This window comes from Oncorhynchus mykiss, chromosome 17 (genome assembly GCF_013265735.2).
Source record: "Oncorhynchus mykiss isolate Arlee chromosome 17, USDA_OmykA_1.1, whole genome shotgun sequence".
Taxonomy (NCBI): domain Eukaryota; kingdom Metazoa; phylum Chordata; class Actinopteri; order Salmoniformes; family Salmonidae; genus Oncorhynchus; species Oncorhynchus mykiss.
The window spans coordinates 76,345,305-76,365,364 of NC_048581.1; the positions used below are offsets into that span (position 1 = coordinate 76,345,305).

General features: G+C 41.3%; 1 protein-coding gene across 7 annotated transcripts in view; it reads right to left on the reverse strand.

Annotated features, from left to right (window-relative positions):
* The window catches only part of LOC110494596 (forkhead box protein P1-B), a 233,073-nt gene that overhangs the window by 160,929 nt on the left and 52,084 nt on the right, over positions 1 to 20,060 (reverse strand). For all 7 annotated transcript variants that reach the window (XM_036950691.1, XM_021569807.2, XM_021569804.2 and 4 more), the window contains one exon: positions 7,374 to 7,417. The gene's annotated coding sequence lies outside the window, so the exon portion shown is untranslated. The remainder of the gene's footprint in view (positions 1 to 7,373; positions 7,418 to 20,060) is intronic.

Below are 20,060 nucleotides of genomic sequence, written 5' to 3' on the forward strand. Positions count from 1 at the left end.
TGTCAGAGTGACTGGGAGGCAGCATCAGAGAGAGGCCCAGTAACCAGGCCTGTCCTGTCGTCCCTCAGCTCAGACAGAAAGCTAGGAGCAGCGCTTGCCTGCCTGCCTGCCACTGCCAGCAGCGCAGTGTTCAGTTCACAGGAGCCGTGTCTGACTGCATGCTCAGCTCAGCTCAGCTCAGGATGGCTTGTTGATTCCAGGCAGTGTGACACATCTGTTGCTTGTCACATCATGTCGTAGCTTCATGTCTGCGAGCCAGACACAAGCCGAGCAGCACGTCGCTCCACGCGCCTCATCCTCTCTATGTGTAGACAAACAGAGCTGCAGCACGACAGACAGACAGACAGACAGACAGACAGACAGACAGACAGACAGACAGACAGACAGACAGACAGACAGACAGACAGACAGACAGACAGACAGACAGACAGACAGACAGACAGACAGACAGAGAGTCTGGGCCAAGAACCTGCATGTCCACAGTTTGGAAGGTCAGGAGGTGGGACACATCACTGGCTGTACAACCACTGTCAAATACTCACTTTGAGTCAGTTTATTGTAAGCAACTACTTTGGGTAACATAGTGTTGAAGTGTATGTTCTCAATCATGCAAGGAGTGCTGAAACAATATTCAAAATGTGTATTTCTTAATGGCCATGGAAAAAGGTAATTTAAGGGAAAAAATTATGGAAAGTATTCACTTAACCTAAGACCTCCTCAATATTGCCATACATTTATATTGAGAATCAATTTCTTTCCCCAATGTCTATAGAAATATTTTAATGCTTTAAATCAAATCACTATCAATGGTTTATAGGCTTAACAATGCACATTTTCTTGGACAGACATAAATAGTATGAAGTGCTTTAAGTGCCTTTAAAGAAAGTGCCAGAATATATTCCACGTGAGACTTACATTGTAAGCTTAAATACATCAGTGATGACCATTGCTAATTTATTATTGTACCATACATCTATGAAGTACACATCATGCAATATCAGCAGTAATGAAATGACATTGTTTCTCATCACCAGTCACATCAGCCTGCATTTAGTGGGAAGAGCAGCACTAAAGAGGCTGAGAAGTAGTTACTAATGGCACTGTTTCAGAAGCTCTTTCATACATTCATAAGTGCTTCACTTCTGTGTCCTTGTCTTCTCTAATCAATATTCAAAAGTGCCTAGTAATTGCAAGTTCTGGATAAATTTACATGCAAAGGATTGTCTGTGTTATATTCATCAAACACTTGTCTGAGACAAAACTGTCAAAGAGCGTTCTTTTATTTTCGTGTTATCTTCTATTTATGTAATTAGTGTTTGTGATACCAAAATGACATTTAGCCTACCTCTCATCCTAAAACACTTTTTATAATAACAAATAATAATTGGCAAATTAGACAAACGTTTGAATTTCCACAAGTATTAAAGACCAAACTGGTTATGTAAATAGCACAGAAATGGAATATTTAGGTGGCTCATTTACATTATCAGATGACAAAACATTGATTTGTTCCATTCAATATCAACCTGTTTTGCAAACACACAAAACTAGAAACGACAGATCGGGGCTTAATACAACACACAACAGAATACTAGTGATTGAACACCTGATAATATGCCAGAACACCATGTATGCCCTCTCAACCAGCCACAAGATACCTTCAGTATCACAACATATCATCAGCATACCAAAACATATACCTAAAGAATCTGCAACGTTGTAAATATTCTACAACATTGCAAGTCTCTAACGTATTCTGAGGGATCATTTAAGGCCTGCATCCAGAGGATCTGTCTGGCCTTCATTAGATTCCTCCTGGCATCTACTACCCATTTCAGAGAGAAGATGTGGCATAATACCGGTAAAAAAATATATACGGCAATGTTTGTATGAACCCCTTTCAAACATCCCCTTACACACAACTTTCTTGCAGGTATACCACTTTTATACATACAGTTGAAGTCGGAAGTTTACATATACCTTAGCCAAATACGTTTGAACTCAGTTTTTCGCAATTCCTGACATTTAATCAGAGTAGGTCAGTTAGGATCACCACTTTATTTTAAGAATGTGAAATGTCAGAATAATAGTAGAGAGAATGATGTATTTCAGCTTTTATTTCTTTCATCACATCACATTTCATCCCAGTGGGTCAGAAGTTTACATACACTCAATCAGTATTTGGTAGCATTGCCTTTAAATTGTTTAACTTGGGTCAAACGTTTCAGGTAGCCTTCCACAAGCTTTCCACAATAAGTTGGGTGAATTTTGTCCCTTTCCTCCTGACAGAGCTGGTGGAACTGAGTCAGGTTTGTAAGCCTCCTTGATTGCACATGCTTTTTCAGTTCTGCCCACAAATGTTCTATAGGATTGAGGTCAGGTTCTGTGATGGCCACTACAATAGCTTGACTTTGTTGTCCTTAAGCCATTTTGCCACAACTTTGGACATCTATTTTGTGAAATGCACCAGTCCCTCCTGCAGCAAAGCACCCCCACAACATGATGAAACCACCACCGTGCTTCACGGTTGGGATGGTGTTCTTCGGCTTAAAAGCCTCCCCCTTTTTCCTCCAAACATAACAATGGTCATTATGGCCAAACAGTTATATTTTTGTTTCAACAGACCACAGGACATTTCTCCAAAAAGTACAATCTTTGTCCCCATGTGCAGTTGCAGACCGGAGTCTGGCATTTTTATAGCGATTTTGGAGCAGTGACTTCTTCCTTGCTGAGCGGCCTTTCAGGTTATTTCGATATATGACTCATTCTACTGTGGATATAGATACTTTGGCACCTGTTTCCTTCAGCATCTTCACAAGGTCCTTTGCTGTTGTTCTGGGATTGACTTGCACTTTTCTCACCAAAGTACGTTCATCTCTAGGAGACAGAGATGACGGTATGAGCGGTATGACGGCTGCGTGGTCCCACGGTGTTTAAACTTGTGTACTATTGTTTGTACAGATGAACGTGGTACCTTCAGGCGTTTGGAAATTGCTCCCAAGGATGAACCAGACTTGTGGAGGTCTACAATTCTTTTTCTGAGGTCTTGGCTGATTTCATTTGATTATCCCATGATGTCAAGCAAAGAGGCACTGAGTTTGAAGATAGGCCTTGAAATACATCCACAGGTACACCTCCAATTGACTCAAATTATGTCAACTAGCCTATCAGAAGCTTCTAAAGCCATGACATCATTTTCTGGAATTTTTCAAGCTGTTTAAAGGCACAGTCAACTTAGTGTATGTAAACTTCTGACCCACTGGAATTGTGATACAGTGAATTATAAGTGAAATAATCTATCTGTAAACAGTTATCGGAAAAATTACTTGTATCATGCACAAAGTAGATGTCCTAACCGACTTGCCATAACTATAGTTTGTTAACAAGAAAGTTATGGAGTGGTTGAAAAACAACCTAAGTGTATGTAAACTTCCGACGTCAACTGTATCAGTGGGTAACTGGCAAACTGGGAGGGGTGAGGGGTGTTGTTAAACCATGGAGGCTGTTTACATTTCAATTTAGGGAGGTGTTTAACAATAGAAGTGTTAATGGGTTTACCTGCAGAAAAGCAGTGAACCAGTCACACCTGACCTGATACCTGTATTTTGGTAACAGGGTCCGTGAAAATGCAGGAATCATGACTAGGTCTTTAGCTGGCTTTTATTTGTCCTTGTTTTTCAACCCCCTACCCCTTTCAGATATAGAATATAGTACATAAAAGCAGGCATGGTAAAATGTTGGGATTTTGATCTGTGTATGAAATGAATATATGTGAACAATATGGCTTGCCACACAATCCCCTCATTCCCCAAGACCTGCCCAGCTCATTCCAATGCACATCTCACAGGTTGTTATCATTCCAGAGAGAATTCTACATTGGTGAACGCCAGCGCTTTAATTAGATCCACTATTTGATCATTCCACAGCTGGGCTTTATTAAGGGGGAGTTCACGGCACCTCACAATCACCCCCCGACTCCACTGAGGGAAACACAGAGAAGGATATGAGTTCAAATAAACCAGTATATTTCATATAAACCAGTATAGTTCATATAAACCATTATACAATGGGTGGATCTAATCCTGAATGCTGATTGGTTAAAACAGCATTCCAGCCGGTTTCTATTCCACAAGTTACCACCGGCTAAATCTATGCCATTAAAACGCCTATTTACTCTGTTCCAACTGACTGCACAATCCACTGTCTCATCAGCCCAGCCAAGCAATTTATAAACTTGATCTCCACTATAAAAAGCATCTAGCAATTTATCAACTTGATCTCCACTATAAAAAAAGCATCTACACATTATCTCACATCTTTTAGACTAACATTTAGTTTTCAACAGCGGAGATTTGTATAAACCTTGCTGTCTATCTCTCCGACATTTGCAACATTGTTTCAATATTCAAATTCAATCTCCAGCTGTCCCATAGTAATGAACGTGTTGGGAGTCAGGACGAGATAGACAGTCGGGCAGCGTTTCTCAGCCAGTTGAAATCATGAATCAGCTGGCATAATTTTTTATGAATATATAAAAATAAATGTCAATTGAAAAAAGGTAAAACGAAACGAAGTGCAGCTAGTTTGCAGTCTTTCCAGCTGCAGTTTTAAGTGATTGTGATAACTGTGTTGTTAGCTAGCTCCTCTGAACAACAGTGTCCTGATAAGTGAGCAAATGTTCTATGCCAGGCAAATTATGCCTTGTTCGCTCATTGTTATGGATGTTTCCAAACAAATGTTACTAGAAAACCACTGAAACAAATGCAAATGCAGCTACTTTGCTGTTAGTCTGGCTGCACTTTTTGACGTGACCTCAAGTTAGCCGTAGTTGACTAGCTAGCAAGCAAGGGATAATTATGTTACCAGCCAGTATGGTAAAGAACATTTAGAACGAATGACTGCTTGCGTCCATAGATACAGAACAAAAAGACTGAACGACTGGGTCGCGTCTCTAGCAACCGAACTGAACAACAAGCCAGCTTGGGTATTAACCTTACATTTGTGTCGGAACTATATCTTGTGGAAGGATGAAATAGTATGAATAAATTCCTAAAAATAAAGTTTTAATGAAAATATGTCAATCATTATTTGAATATGCTGGTAACCCATTGTACAAAAGTGTAATGCCCTCGAAACCGGTGTTTGGAGGATATATTGGCACCAAACACCGGCTTCTCTGGCATTATCACTTAATTATAGCGTTGCTGCACAGCTACTTTCAGGTCTCTCCAGAGATGTTCGATCAGGTTCAAGTCCGGGCTGTGGCTGAGCCACTCAAGGACATTCAGAGTCTTGTCCCAAAGCCACTCATGCGTTGTCTTGGCTGTGGGATTAGGGTATTTCTCCTGTTGGAAGGTGAACCTTTGCCCCATTCAAGGTCCTGAGCGCTCTGGATCAGGTTTTCATCAAGGATCTCTCTGTACTTTGCTGCGTTCATCTTTCCCTCGATCCTGACTAGTCTCCCAGGCCCTGCTGCTGGAAAACATTGCCACAGCATGATGCTGCCACCACCATGCTTCACAGTAGGGATGGTGCCAGGTTTCCTCCAGACATGACACTTGGCATCCAGGCCAAAGAGTTCAATCTTGGTTTCATTAGACCAGATAATCTTGTTTCTCATGGTCTGAGAGTCCATTAGGTGCCTTAGGCTGTAATTTACCTTTTACTGAGGAGTGGCTGACCACTCTACCATAAAGGCCTGATTTGTGGAGTGCTGCAGAGATGATTGTCCTACTGGAAGGTTCTCCCATCTCCACAGAGGAACTCTGGAGCTCTGTCAGTGACCATCGGGTTCTTGGTCACCTAGTTCATATAAACCAGTATAGTTCATATAAACCAGTATAGTTCATAGCTCATATAAACCAGTATAGCTCATATAAACCAGTATAGCTCATATAAACCAGTATAGCTCATATAAACTAGTATAGCTCATATAAACCAGTATAGTTCATATAAACCAGTTTAGTTCATAGTTCATGTAAACCAGTATAGTTCATATAAACCAGTATAGTTCATATAAACCAGTAGTGCATATAAACCAGTATAGTTCATATAAACCAGTATAGCTAATATAAACCAGTATAGTTCATAGAAACCAGTATAGTTTAGATAAACCAGTATAGTTCATAGTTCATAGAAACCAGTATAGTTCATAGAAACCAGTATAGTTCATTGTTCATATAAACCAGTACAGTTCATTTAAACCAGTATAGTTCATAAAAACCAGTATAGCTCATATAAATCAGTATAGTTCTGCCCAGCAGTGAGGGACAGTAACTGGGTCTAGAAGAGCTATCCAGTGCTCTTAACTAATGTCTGATACCCTAATTCAACAACAACACTATCAAGCCCAATGGGAGACAAACTGTTAAATCAAATGCATAGCGACTGAGGATCATGTCCATATGGTCACAGAATACAACCTGACAAATATCAAACCAAAACAGACAGAGACTGAGCAGATACATGTAACCTACAACATGTCTTGTCAAGGTCAAAATGAATCTTAATGCAAACATCAGATTTAAGGCTGAGCCTCCTCTGTGTGTTGGTGGTGTGGTCAGGAGGAAGGTCAGCCATGTTTAGTGTTTACAGTGCTTTGAAATAGTTTTGCAGTGTGAAGTCTGCTCTGGGTCATTGTTTGCTTTGAATGTGTTTATACACCACACAGAGTGTAAATGACTTGAGAGATGGTGCGAGGAGGATTGCAGACATGAACCTGAATATATGATCTGGTCATGTTTTTGCCTTGAATTCAGTCACAACTGTGACTATACGGTTGTGTGGATTAAAGGGATATCTGGAACCTATGTTAATCATGCATTGTCACTATCATTTCTGCTTCATTGAAAGTAAAAAAGCAACTGACCAAGTGATCCATTTACAACAGCACCAGTTATTATGCAAAATCAAATTTATCGTTTGCGACCTTTTCATCAGATGACCCTGTAAACATTTGCATTTTTATATTTCTCTGAGATATATCTTCATCAGGTTTACTATGGATGCACCACTCTTAGAAAAAAGGGTTCCAAAAGGGTTATTTGGCTGTCCCCATAGGAGAATCCTTTTTGGTTCTATGTAAAAACCCTTTTGGGTTGCATGTATAGCCTCTTTGGAAAGGATTCTACCTGAAACCAAAAAGGGTTCTTCAACGGGTTCTCATATGGGGACAGCCGAAAAACCCTTTTAGGTTCTAGATAGCACCTTTTTTTCTTAGGGTAGAAGGAAACACTGTTCACAGGGAAACACTTGTCCATCGATGTAGTCAATTTAATAGGAGTATTTGAGTATAGATCTGTCATGTCTATTAGGAGTCTGTCTCTGGTTCTACTGTATGGTTGTGTCAATGGGGTCTGACTCCAGTCACTTACTTTGATCTCTGTCTCCACAGGGGGTCACCACTGGAGTCTCCAGGCTGGAGGAAGGCACAGCAGGTGGAACAGAGCGAGAAAGAGAAAGAGTGAGAGAGAGAGAGAGAGAGAGAGAGAGAGAGAGAGAGAGAGAGAGAGAATGGAGGGGAATAAAAGTGAAAAGAAGAAAAAGAGGAAGATATTATTGTCAGTTGGAAATTATGAAATCTATGACACTCCTTCAATCCAAAAAATGACAAACACAGTATTTAATTCCTGTTGGGTACCTCCCTATTATTGTGAAAGAGTATTTACAGTATTTGTGTGCGTGTTTACTATCCTTGTGGGGACCAGAAGTCCAGACAAGTGGGGACATTTCACCAGTCCCTACAAGAAAACATGTTAGGCTTAGTGGTAAAGTTTAGGGTTACAATTAGTGTTAGAATTAGCATTAGGGGTTAAGTTTAGGGGTTTAGGGTTAAGGTTAAGTTAGGTTAAAGGTTAGGGAAATAGGATTTGAATGGGAATCAACAAATATTTGTGTATGTGTAATATGTGTATGTGTGAGAGAGAGAGAGAGAGAGAGAGAGAGAGAGAGAGAAAGAGTGCCTTTGGAAAGTATTCAGACCCCTTGACTTTTTCCACATATTTTTAGGTTACAGCCTTATTCTAAAATGGATTAAAATGTTATCATCAATCCACACACAATACAGTGCCTTGCGAAAGTATTCGGCCCCCTTGAACTTTGCGACCTTTTGCCATATTTCAGGCTTCAAACATAAAGATATAAAACTGTATTTTTTTGTGAAGAATCAACAACAAGTGGGACACAATCATGAAGTGGAACGACATTTATTGGATATTTCAAACTTTTTTAACAAATCAAAAACTGAAAAATTGGGCGTGCAAAATTATTCAGCCCCTTTACTTTCAGTGCAGCAAACTCTCTCCAGAAGTTCAGTGAGGATCTCTGAATGATCCAATGTTGACCTAAATGACTAATGATGATAAATACAATCCACCTGTGTGTAATCAAGTCTCCGTATAAATGCACCTGCACTGTGATAGTCTCAGAGGTCCGTTAAAAGCGCAGAGAGCATAATGAAGAACAAGGAACACACCAGGCAGGTCCGAGATACTGTTGTGAAGAAGTTTAAAGCCGGATTTGGATACAAAAAGATTTCCCAAGCTTTAAACATCCCAAGGAGCACTGTGCAAGCGATAATATTGAAATGGAAGGAGTATCAGACCACTGCAAATCTACCAAGACCTGGCCGTCCCTCTAAACTTTCAGCTCATACAAAGAGAAGACTGATCAGAGATGCAGCTAAGAGGCCCATGATCACTCTGGATGAACTGCAGAGATCTACAGCTGAGGTGGGAGACTCTGTCCATAGGATAACAATCAGTCGTATATTGCACAAATCTGGCCTTTATGGAAGAGTGGCAAGAAGAAGGCCATTTCTTAAAGATATCCATAAAAAGTGTTGTTTAAAGTTTGCCACAAGCCACCTGGGAGACACACCAAACATGTGGAAGAAGGTGCTCTGGTCAGATGAAACCAAAATTGAACTTTTTGGCAACAATGCAAAACGTTATGTTTGGCGTAAAAGCAACACAGCTCATCACACTGAACACACCATCCCCACTGTCAAACATGGTGGTGGCAGCATCATGGTTTGGGCCTGCTTTTCTTCAGCAGGGACAGGGAAGATGGTTAAAATTGATGGGAAGATGGATGGAGCCAAATACAGGACCATTCTGGAAGAAAACCTGATGGAGTCTGCAAAAGACCTGAGACTGGGACGGAGATTTGTCTTCCAACAAGACAATGATCCAAAACATAAAGCAAAATCTACAATGGAATGGTTCAAAAATAAACATATCCAGGTGTTAGAATGGCCAAGTCAAAGTCCAGACCTGAATCCAATCGAGAATCTGTGGAAAGAACTGAATACTGCTGTTCACAAATGCTCTCCATCCAACCTCACTGAGCTCGAGCTGTTTTGCAAGGAGGAATGGGAAAAAAATTCAGTCTCTCGATGTGCAAAACTGATAGAGACATACCCCAAGCGACTTACAGCTGTAATCGCAGCAAAAGGTGGCGCTACAAAGTATTAACTTAAGGGGGCTGAATAATTTTGCATGCCCAATTTTTCAGTTTTTGATTTGTTAAAAAAGTTTGAAATATCCAATAAATGTCGTTCCACTTCATGATTGTGTCCCACTTGTTGTTGATTCTTCACAAAAAAATACAGTTTTATATCTTTATGTTTGAAGCCTGAAATGTGGCAAAAGGTCGCAAAGTTCAAGGGGGCCGAATGCTTTCGCAAGGCACTGTACCCCATAACGACAAAGCAACAAAAAGTGTTCAGACCCAGTACTTTCTTGAAGCACAGTTACAGCCTTGAGTCTTCTTGGGTATGACGCTACAAGCTTGGCACACCTGTACTTGGGAAGTTTCTCCCATTCTTCTCTGCAGATCCTCTCAAGTTCTGTCAGGTCGGATGGGGAGCGTCGCTGCACAGCTATTTTCAGGTCTCTCCAGAAATGTTCGATCGGGTTCAAGTCCAGGCTCTGGACATTCAGAAACTTTTCTCAAAGCCACTCCTGCGTTGTCTTGGCTGTGTGCTTTGAGTCATTGTCCTGTTGAAAGGTGAACCGTCGCCCCAGTCTGAGGTCCTGAGCACTCTGGAGCAGGTTTTCATCAAGGATCTCTCTGTACATTTCTCCGTTTATCTTTGCCTCGATCCTGACTAGTCTCCCAGTCCCTGCCACTGAAAAGCATCCCCACAGCATGATGCTGCCAGCACTATGCTTCACTGTACTGATGGTGCCAGGTTTCATCCAGACGTGACTGCAGAAATGTTTTGGTACCCTTCCCCAGATCTGTGCCTCCACACAATCCTGTCTTGGAGCTCTAAGGAAAATTCCTTTGACCTCATGGCTTGGTTTTTGCTGTGGGGCCTTATATAGACAGCTCTGTGTGCCTTTCCAAATCATGTCCAATCAATTGAATTTACTACAGGCGGACTCCAATCAAGTTGTAGTCTCATACAAAGGGTCTGAATACTTATGTAAATACGGTATTTCTGGTATTTATTTTTAATACATTTGCAAAAATGTCTAAAAACCTGTTTTCACTTTGTCATTATGGGGTATTGTGTGTAGAATAAGACTGTAATGTAACAAAATGTGGAGTCAAAGGGTCTGAAAACTTTCTGAAGGCACTGTATATAGAGAGGTCACTTTCAAACAATTCTTCTTCATTAAAGCTGCGTTAAGTAGATTTTTCCTCAGAGGTTATTTTTCTTTCCATGTTTTAAATATCTTTGGATACATATTTAGCATCACTAACGAGAATTCCCCTGATTTAACAAATATTGGCACATTCAGAAAACTGTAATTGAGTTCAAATTGATTCTAGCTGCGCTCTAATTGCATTTAAACACTGTTCGTCCCTAACCCTAGATCCACAGCTCCTTCTGCTTAATTACTACAGCCCTCTGAAGACAAATCCCTCCGCTGTGGAAGGAAAAATAAAAATAGTGTAAGTTTAACAGAACGTTGTTAAAATGACCAATAAACTTTTTTTTATTCAATATAAATTAAACCCCAGCAGAGAGAATAGGGCTCAGAGAACACACAGCAAAATAGCTTGTTGAAGCATTGCACAGTACCCCATCTCAAACAAACGCCACAGATTAACACCAACCCCCTGTGGCTGACTTCTGTCATACACAACCCTGCCCCCTCCGCCACCTCCTCCCCTCCGCCATATCCACTCTTTCTATCCTTTTTCAAACATGGAGGGAAGAAAAGGCTAAATGTGTTTCCTGAAAGGGAGGAGAGGTGGAAAAAGCCCATCCTGCCCTTGGAGTCACCACCATGTGTCTCGTCAGAGCAACCCGCCACCCTCCACTGGCTTTTCTGCAGATGCAGCAGAACTTCCCCGAGAGGAGAGGGGACTGTTTGCCAACTCAAACAGGGCTCCCTCTCCCTCTCCCGGCGGCCAGCGGCCCATGGGCCTGCTCTGCTCAGCACTGGTGCTTCCTGAGGGCTCGCTGCAGCTGGAGCTCTCTGAATAAAGGTAACAGGGAATGTCAGAGCTACTGTAAACTTACTAGCCTGCTTCTGTCAGCAGGACGTTCACAATCAAAGCAAAACAACCCCACCTAAAACACCATGCATTGTTTTTCCACCAGCCCCATCCTAAACTTCCCACGAATCACAAAGAGAGCACGGCGAGAGGGCGACCGCTGTTCCCTGATCTTGCCAAACAAAATGCCAGGAGACCAAGAATGACATTCAACTCTGGTTTAAAAATACGAGCAATTTGAAAATGATTAGAGTCTTATTTTATTGTTGAGCGCCTGACACAGGAGAGGAAACCAGAACAATCAACTCAACTGACTTTTTTCTGCTGAATTTAGAAACACTAATTAGTTTTGCTCTCATAAACCCAACCTGAAAACGACCAATTAGAAAGTGAGAATGAGCCATGAGCAGCAGAAACAAGTGCTTGTCATTCTTCTATTAAAGTCCCACATCCACAACTTTACCTCAATGACTTTCACACTGCTCCCATGGCGAGCCGAATGTTACCTACTAAACACTCAGTCACGTACTCATCCTGATAAATTAATAAGCCTTTACGTAATCCTTTAGTGAGCCTTTTGCAGAGTTTTTAGGGAGATATTACAGCTCTACAGAGCCACATCAAACGCAGTTGGAGAGGCATGGTAGAACAGATGACTGAACCATCGGGCTGACCACAGCACCAGCTGGGCTCTACCATAAACCAACCAGGGCCAGACAGACAGACAGTTATCCTCTCGCAGCTGCCTGGTTCACATTAATTTCCTCTTTCAAGGGTATTGAAACCACTATATCCCTCCTAACCATTGGCTAACAACTGGGACCTGTACCTTCCTGTGCTAGCCTATCACACAGCGCATTCTCTTGCCAAGTGGTGTGGGTTTCATGTTTAGTCTGTCATAAGAAATTAATGATAAACTTGTGGAAATTGTCTTCAGGAATTTTCACTGCTATTCCCACAGCAAACAGCAGAGAGTGTTTCATCACTGTCGGGCCTAAGATTGATAGCCTGTCAGAGCCTTCTCCTACTCTCTGGCTTCAGCTACATCTTCTGGGCTGGGTAGTGGCTAAAAAAGGCCACGGCTTCACTTTCCTGGCCTGTGCTTTTTACCAGGAGTAATTCTCAGATGCCAGGTCGCTGCCAACGTCCTTGCAGCCGATGGCAGAGAGGCCAGTAAGTTCACATTAACTGCAGAGTGTAACTGCGCTGAACATCTGCTCATGAATGAGAGCGCTGCCCACTAACTCAGCGAGTTGAGGCCTGCTGATGAAAAATGCAACGCTCTCCTCTCTGGCACGCTTGTTTTGCGCTATTCTCCTGAGCCCCTAGAATTATATTAAGAGAATTTCAGTGCAGCCCAGTGTATCTGAGAGAACAGCTGGCGCTGAAAAAGGAACTGCTGCTCGCCGAGAGCTCGGGGACTTCACACGGGATCAGCCTTCTCGTACGCCATTTGTCCTTGAAGGAAAAAAATCTGTGTTAAGCACCCAGGTAATAAGAAGAAGACAGCAGCGACATTTAGTTGATTACACTACTCATGTGCGCAAAATCAGACAGAATAACCAACAAAGTCATGAATTGATAAGGGGGGGGGGGGGGCAATTGTGACAATAAGTAGCAACCTCTGGAGACATCTGCATACACTAACTCATGTCCTTTGTTTGGCTTGTTCCCTGGTGAGAACTCATTAGACTCTGCCTCTTACCAAACCAACATGCAGGTAAAACAGAAACAAGTGTATTCTACACAGTATATAGCTACATGGTCCCCATAACAACATGATGAAAATATGATTGCTGGTTTACCCCAAACTACCTGGTCACATGCGGTCTTTCACTTATACTATGAGCAAATTTGACATATCACTCCTCATCAGATGGTGAAATAGCTTCTATTAAGAATCATACATTTAAGGAAGTGATGATTCTTACCAAAAACCCAAAATACAAGATTACATAACATTTGGTGATTTCACTTCTGTCTTTCTTTGAAATGGAGATATCTTCTTGAAAGTCTGCATGGTGGGCATCCCTTCACTGATACAAACATATGATACACACACAGTGGCACAAAACCCATTCATTCTCTCCAAACTGTTTTGTCTCTGTTGCTTGCTTGTCACAATATTTATCAGATCACCAAGTTGTCATTCCTCCAAAAAGCCAGTTTCACTCAAGAACACTTGTGTGGGACAAACTCACTATCATGTTTAAAGATGAGAGAACTACTAGTTTACTAGGCTTCCTGTGTGTTCAGTGATGGCATATGAAGGAGATATACAGTATCTAAATTATCATGACGATACCCACCCCCGCAGAAAACGATGTGGGGGAGTAAAAACTCTTCTCCAAGACATTTAGCTGGTGACAAATCACAGCACTAAGTCTTCCTGAAAACATCCACCCTTCCATCTTAAACCTCCCAACTTCACATGGAGATAGGAAATCACACATTACCAAGCTGACAAACAATTACAACCATGTCATTAACGACAACCGACCCTGAGCCAGCATTTGCCAGACAAAAACAAATCATGATAAATCAGACAACACAACATGTCTCCATGATGCCATAGAATAAACCTAGGATGACTCTAGGAAATACATCAAATTTTGACAGAAATCTAATTGGGGGGGTGGGGGGTAAGAGCTTTTTTTTAAGAAAAGCATCATTACCATAATGTTAAACAATCATACCTTGGTGCCAAAACATACAACTAATATCAAAGCCAGGAGGTAGAAAACTCAATTCCTCACTTTATGTTAAAAGTATTTTTTGGGTTGTTGCAGTTTTCCCATTAAAATGACTTAATCCGATATAGAGCATTAGTATCTCTTTTAATACATCTCCAAGTGTCAGCCAGCGAATGAAAAAAGCCTCTGTAAATATGGCTGCTTACTTCTAACACAAGCATTGTTGACACGTAATGTCATTTCAGCGGGACATCCAAATGAAAGCACTACGGGGTAATGTAATGCTCTTAATGAGAATTCTTTCCAGCTCGAGACCTTGCCGAGATAGCCATAATGCATTGCTTCTTTTTTTAATAAAATAATTGTTACAGTTATTAAAGATGAATCTCATCAGAGGCAAGATGACAAAATAATTCATTACCAAAACCCAGGCTTTAAATAGCTGCAAATTAAAATCCCCTGAAAATTTGCTTCCTGATAAATGGGATCGTTATTTCATATAAATATTGGATATAGTGTGCCCTTGAAAGGAAATAAATATTGCAATAGTCCATTAAAAAGTTTGTAGAATCAACCAACGAACAGTTTAACCAATAAGAAAAACACTACCAATACCCATACTTTATACACCAAATAGCTCTAAAAGATCTGTTAAATATGTCAGGATGTTAGTGTACCCACAATTAGATTCTGACACAAGGATCAAAAGGGAGAAAAAAGTGTTAAGACTCATAATAACTCCTACATATGGGTGTTAACAAGGTAGACCACTGAGCTACTGCCGACATGGTGGAGCCACCGTGCCTCTGAGCATGGGGAACCATGGGGAACCATAGGGAAACTGGGACTCAGTACTCTCACCAGTACATGCATGTGTGAAACAGAGAATGCGTTGGGGTCCATGGCTCCCATTCACAGCTCTTATTTATGTATTCAAAAGAGATAATTTACGGTGATGGCATTGAAACTTCCCAGCATGCCTTTTAACCTGTGGTTTTTCACTCTCGCCACAGCAGGATGTCCAGGGGAGATGCTTTATGAAGATCCTGGAGACATAAAGAGCCTGGGTGACTAACTGCTGCATTACTGTCTGAAAGGTAAAGTTATTTAGACCAATAAAACGCTAATATATTGTTGGAGTGGAATAAAACAGAAGTTATCTCTACCTTAATAACATCACCGCAACCGCTTACGTTGTTTAGATCAATAAAGCCCATTAAAGTACAGACCTCCACACAGATAAAGCCACACTGCCACTGTGAAATACTGCTCACTGGCATTATGAAGCGCAGAGATCTAACAAAACAACTGAAGTAAAATCACACAGCATTTTAATAGGATTCAAATGTGAAAATGTTGAAGATTTTAGCTAAGTGTTAATGCTGCAATATGTAACGTTTTAGGCAACCCAACCAAATTCACATAGAAATGTGTGTTATAGATCTGTCATTCTCATTGAAAGCGTAAGACGCTGTAAATCTGTTCTACTTTTGGTTTTACACATCAGCTTCAAACAGCTGGAAATAAAATATTTTTGGTTATTGAAAATACATTTCACAGCGGTTTAGATTGTACAATGATTCTTCACACTTACTTGTTTTGTCACGTAAACTGAAATTAGGCAAACTATTAGAATTTTAGCAATTGGAAATGGTGGAGTGAATTCTGCATATTGCAACTTTAACACTGTGGCCTTTGACAGGGGTTCTCAAAGGGGGATCAGTGGAGGTACCGCAGGCGGTCAGCAGCCAGATCTCAAAATATATTAGCATTATAATTTATTATCATTATTTGTTTTGACCAAAGGACAGATTTCCACCAGTCTAATGTCCTCAGCCACGCTCAAGGTACTAAACGATATCATAACCGCCATCGATAAAAGACAGTATTGTGCAGCCGTCTTCATCGACCATGCCAAGGCTTTCGACTCTGTCAATCACCATATTCTTATCGGCAGACTCAGTAGCCTCGGTTTTTCTGATGACTGCCTTGCCTGGTTCACCAACTACTTTGCAGACAGAGTTCAGTGTGTCAAATCGGAGGGCATGCTGTCCGGTCCTCTGGCAGTCTCTATGGGGGTGCCACAGGGCTCAATTCTTGGGCCGACTCTTTTCTCTGTATATATCAATGATGTTGCTGTTGCTGCGGGCGATTCCCTGATCCACCTCTACGCAGACGACACCATTCTATATACTTCCGGCCCGTCCTTGGACACTGTGCTATCTAACCTCCAAACGAGCTTCAATGCCATACAACACTCCTTCCGTGGCCTCCAACTGCTCTTAAACGCTAGTCAAACCAAATGCATGCTTTTCAACCGTTCGCTGCCTGCACCCGCACGCCTGACTAGCATCACCACCCTGGATGGTTCCGACCTTGAATATGTGGACATCTATAAGTACCTAGGTGTCTGGCTAGACTGTAAACTCTCCTTCCAGACTCATATCAAACATCTCCAATCGAAAATCAAATCTAGAGTCGGCTTTCTATTCCGCAACAAAGCCTCCTTCACTCACGCCGCCAAACTTACCCTAGTAAAACTGACTATCCTACCGATCCTCGACTTCGGCGATGTCATCTACAAAATTGCTTCCAACACTCTACTCAGCAAACTGGATGCAGTTTATCACAGTGCCATCCGTTTTGTCACTAAAGCACCTTATACCACCCACCACTGCGACCTGTATGCTCTAGTCGGCTGGCCCTCGCTACATATTCGTCGCCAGACCCACTGGCTCCAGGTCATCTACAAGTCCATGCTAGGTAAAGCTCCGCCTTATCTCAGTTCACTAGTCACGATGGCAACACCCACCCGTAGCACGCGCTCCAGCAGGTGTATCTCACTGATCATCCCTAAAGCCAACACCTCATTTGGCCGCCTTTCGTTCCAGTTCTCTGCTGCCTGTGTCTGGAACGAATTGCAAAAATCGCTGAAGTTGGAGACTTTTATCTCCCTCACCAACTTCAAACATCTGCTATCTGAGCAGCTAACCGATCGCTGCAGCTGTACATAGTCTATCGGTAAATAGCCCACCCATTTTTACCTACCTCATCCCCATACTGTTTTTATTTATTTACTTTTCTGCTCTTTTGCACACCAATATCTCTACCTGTACATGACCATCTGATCATTTATCACTCCAGTGTTAATCTGCAAAATTGTAATTATTCGCCTACCTCCTCATGCCTTTTGCACACAATGTATATAGACTCTCTTTTTTTTCTACTGTGTTATTGACTTGTTAATAGTTTACTCCATGTGTAACTCTGTGTTGTCTGTTCACACTGCTATGCTTTATCTTGGCCAGGTCGCAGTTGCAAATGAGAACTTGTTCTCAACTAGCCTACCTGGTTAAATAAAGGTGAAATAAAAAAATTAAAATTAAATTGCTCGTATTTCGTGGCCCAAGCAAATCTCTTCCTCTTATTTGTGTCCTTTAGTAGTGATTTATTTGCAGCAATTTAACCATGAATGCCTGATTCAAGCAGTCTCCTCTGAACAGTTGATGTTGAGATGTGTCTGTTACTTGAATGCTTACTTGAAGCATTTATTAGGGCTGCAATTTCTGAGGCTGGTAACTCTAATGAACTTATCCTCTGCAGCAGAGGTAACTCTGGGTTTTCCTTTCCTGTGGCAGTCCTCATGAGAGACAGTTTCATCAAAGCACTTGATGGTTTTTGCGACTGCACTTAAAGAAATTTGAAAAGTCCTTGAAATTTTCCAGATTGACTGACCTTCATGTCTTAAAGTAACGATGGACTGTCATTTCTCTTTGCCTATTTGAGCTGTTCTTGCCATAATATGAACTGGGTCTTCTACCAATTAGTGCTATCTTCTGAATACCAACCCTACCTTGTCACAACACAACTGATTGGCTCAAATACATTGAGAAGAAAAAAAATTAGACAAAATAACTTTTAACAAAGCACACCTGTTAATTTAAATGCATTCCAGATGACCACCTCATGAAGCTAGTTGACAGAATTTGTTTTTTTACTAATATTTTATTGTTTATTTTTTTAACTAGGCAAGTCAGTTAAGAACCAATTCTTATTTACAATGACGGACTACCCCGGCTGGGACAATTGTGCATCGGCCAATGGGACTCCCAATCACGGCAATATATAATACAGCCTGGAATCAAACCAGGGACTGTAGTGTCAATGCTTGCACAGAGATGCAGTGCCTTAGACCGCTGTGCCACTCGGGAGCCAATAGTGTGCAAAGCTGTCATCAAGGCAAATGTTGGCTATTTTGAAGAATTTCAAATATAAAATATATTTTGATCTTTTAACACTTATTGGGTTACTACATTTTATTTTTTATTTTTTTTATTTCACCTTTATATAACCGGGTAGGCCAGTTGAGAACAAGTTCTCATTTACAACTGCGACCTTACAACCTTGCCAAGATAAAGCAAAGCAGTTCGACAAAAACATCAACGGAGTTACACATAAATAAACATACAGTCAATAACACAATAGAAAATAAATATGTTTTTATTTATGTACAGTGTGTGCAAATGTAGAGGACTAGGGATGTAGGCAATAAATAGGCCATAGAGGCTAAATAATTACAATTAATATTGGAGTGATAAATGTGCAGATGATGATGTGCAAGTAGAGATACTGGGGAGTAAGAGAGCAAGAGGGGAAGTAATAAAATGGGGATGAGGTAGTTGGGTGTGCTATTTACAGATTGGCTGTGTACAGGTACAGTGATTGGTGAGCTGCTCTGACAGCTGATGCTTAAAGTTAGAGAGGGAGATATAAGACTCCAGCTTCAGAGATTTTTGCAATTCGTTCCAGTCACTGGCAGCAGAGAACTGTAAGGAAAGGCGGCGAAAGGAAGTGTTGGCTTTGGGGATGACCAGTGCAGTATACCTGTTGGAGCACGTGCTACGGGTGGGGGTTGCTATGGTGACCAGTAAGCTGAGATAAGGCGGGGCTTTACCTAGCAAAGACTTATAGATGACCTGGAGCCATTGGGTTTGGCGATATGTAGTGAGGGACAGCCAACGAGAGCATACAGGTAGCAGTGGTGGGTAGTATATGGGGCTTTGGTGACAAAACGGATGGCACTGTGATAGACTACATCCAGTTAGCTGAGTAGAGTGTTGGAGTCTATTTTGTAATTGACATCGCTGAAATCAAGGATCGGTAGGATAGTCAGTTTTACGAGGGTATGTTTTGGCAGCATGAGTGAAGGAGGCTTTGTTGCGAAATAGGAAGCCGATTCTAGATTTAATTTTGGATTGGAGATGCTTAATGTCAGTCTGGAAGGAGAGTTTACAGTCTAACCAGACACCTAGGTATTTGTAGTTGTCCACATATTCTAGGTCAGAACCGTCCAGAGTAGTGATACTAGTCGGACGTGCGGGTGCAGGCAGCAATCAGTTGAAGAGCCTGCACTTAGTTTTACTAGCATTTAAAAGCAGTTGGAGGCCACAGAAGGAGTGTGGTATGGCGCTAAAGCTTGTTTGAAGGTTTGTTAGCACAGTGTCAAAAGAACTCAATTTCGAGTCTCATAGCAAAGGGTCTGAATAGTTATGTAAATAAGGTATTTCTGTTGTTTGTTTTATAAATGTGCCAACATTTATAAAAACTGTTTTCGCTTTGTCATTATGGGGTATTGGCTGTAATGTAACAAAATGTGGAAAAAGTGAAGGGGTCTGAATACTTTTCGAATGCACTGTATACAGTATATACATGTGATGGGATGTATAGACATTATGGACAGTATGTGGATAGAATACAGTATTGACTAGAATACAGGTATGTACACATATTAAATGGGTAAAAGAGTATGTAAACATTTTTAAAGTGACCAGTGTTAAATTATTAGTGACCAGTGCTCCATGTCTATGTACATAGGGGGCGGCAGGGGAGCCTAGTGGTTAGAGTAACCGGAAGGTT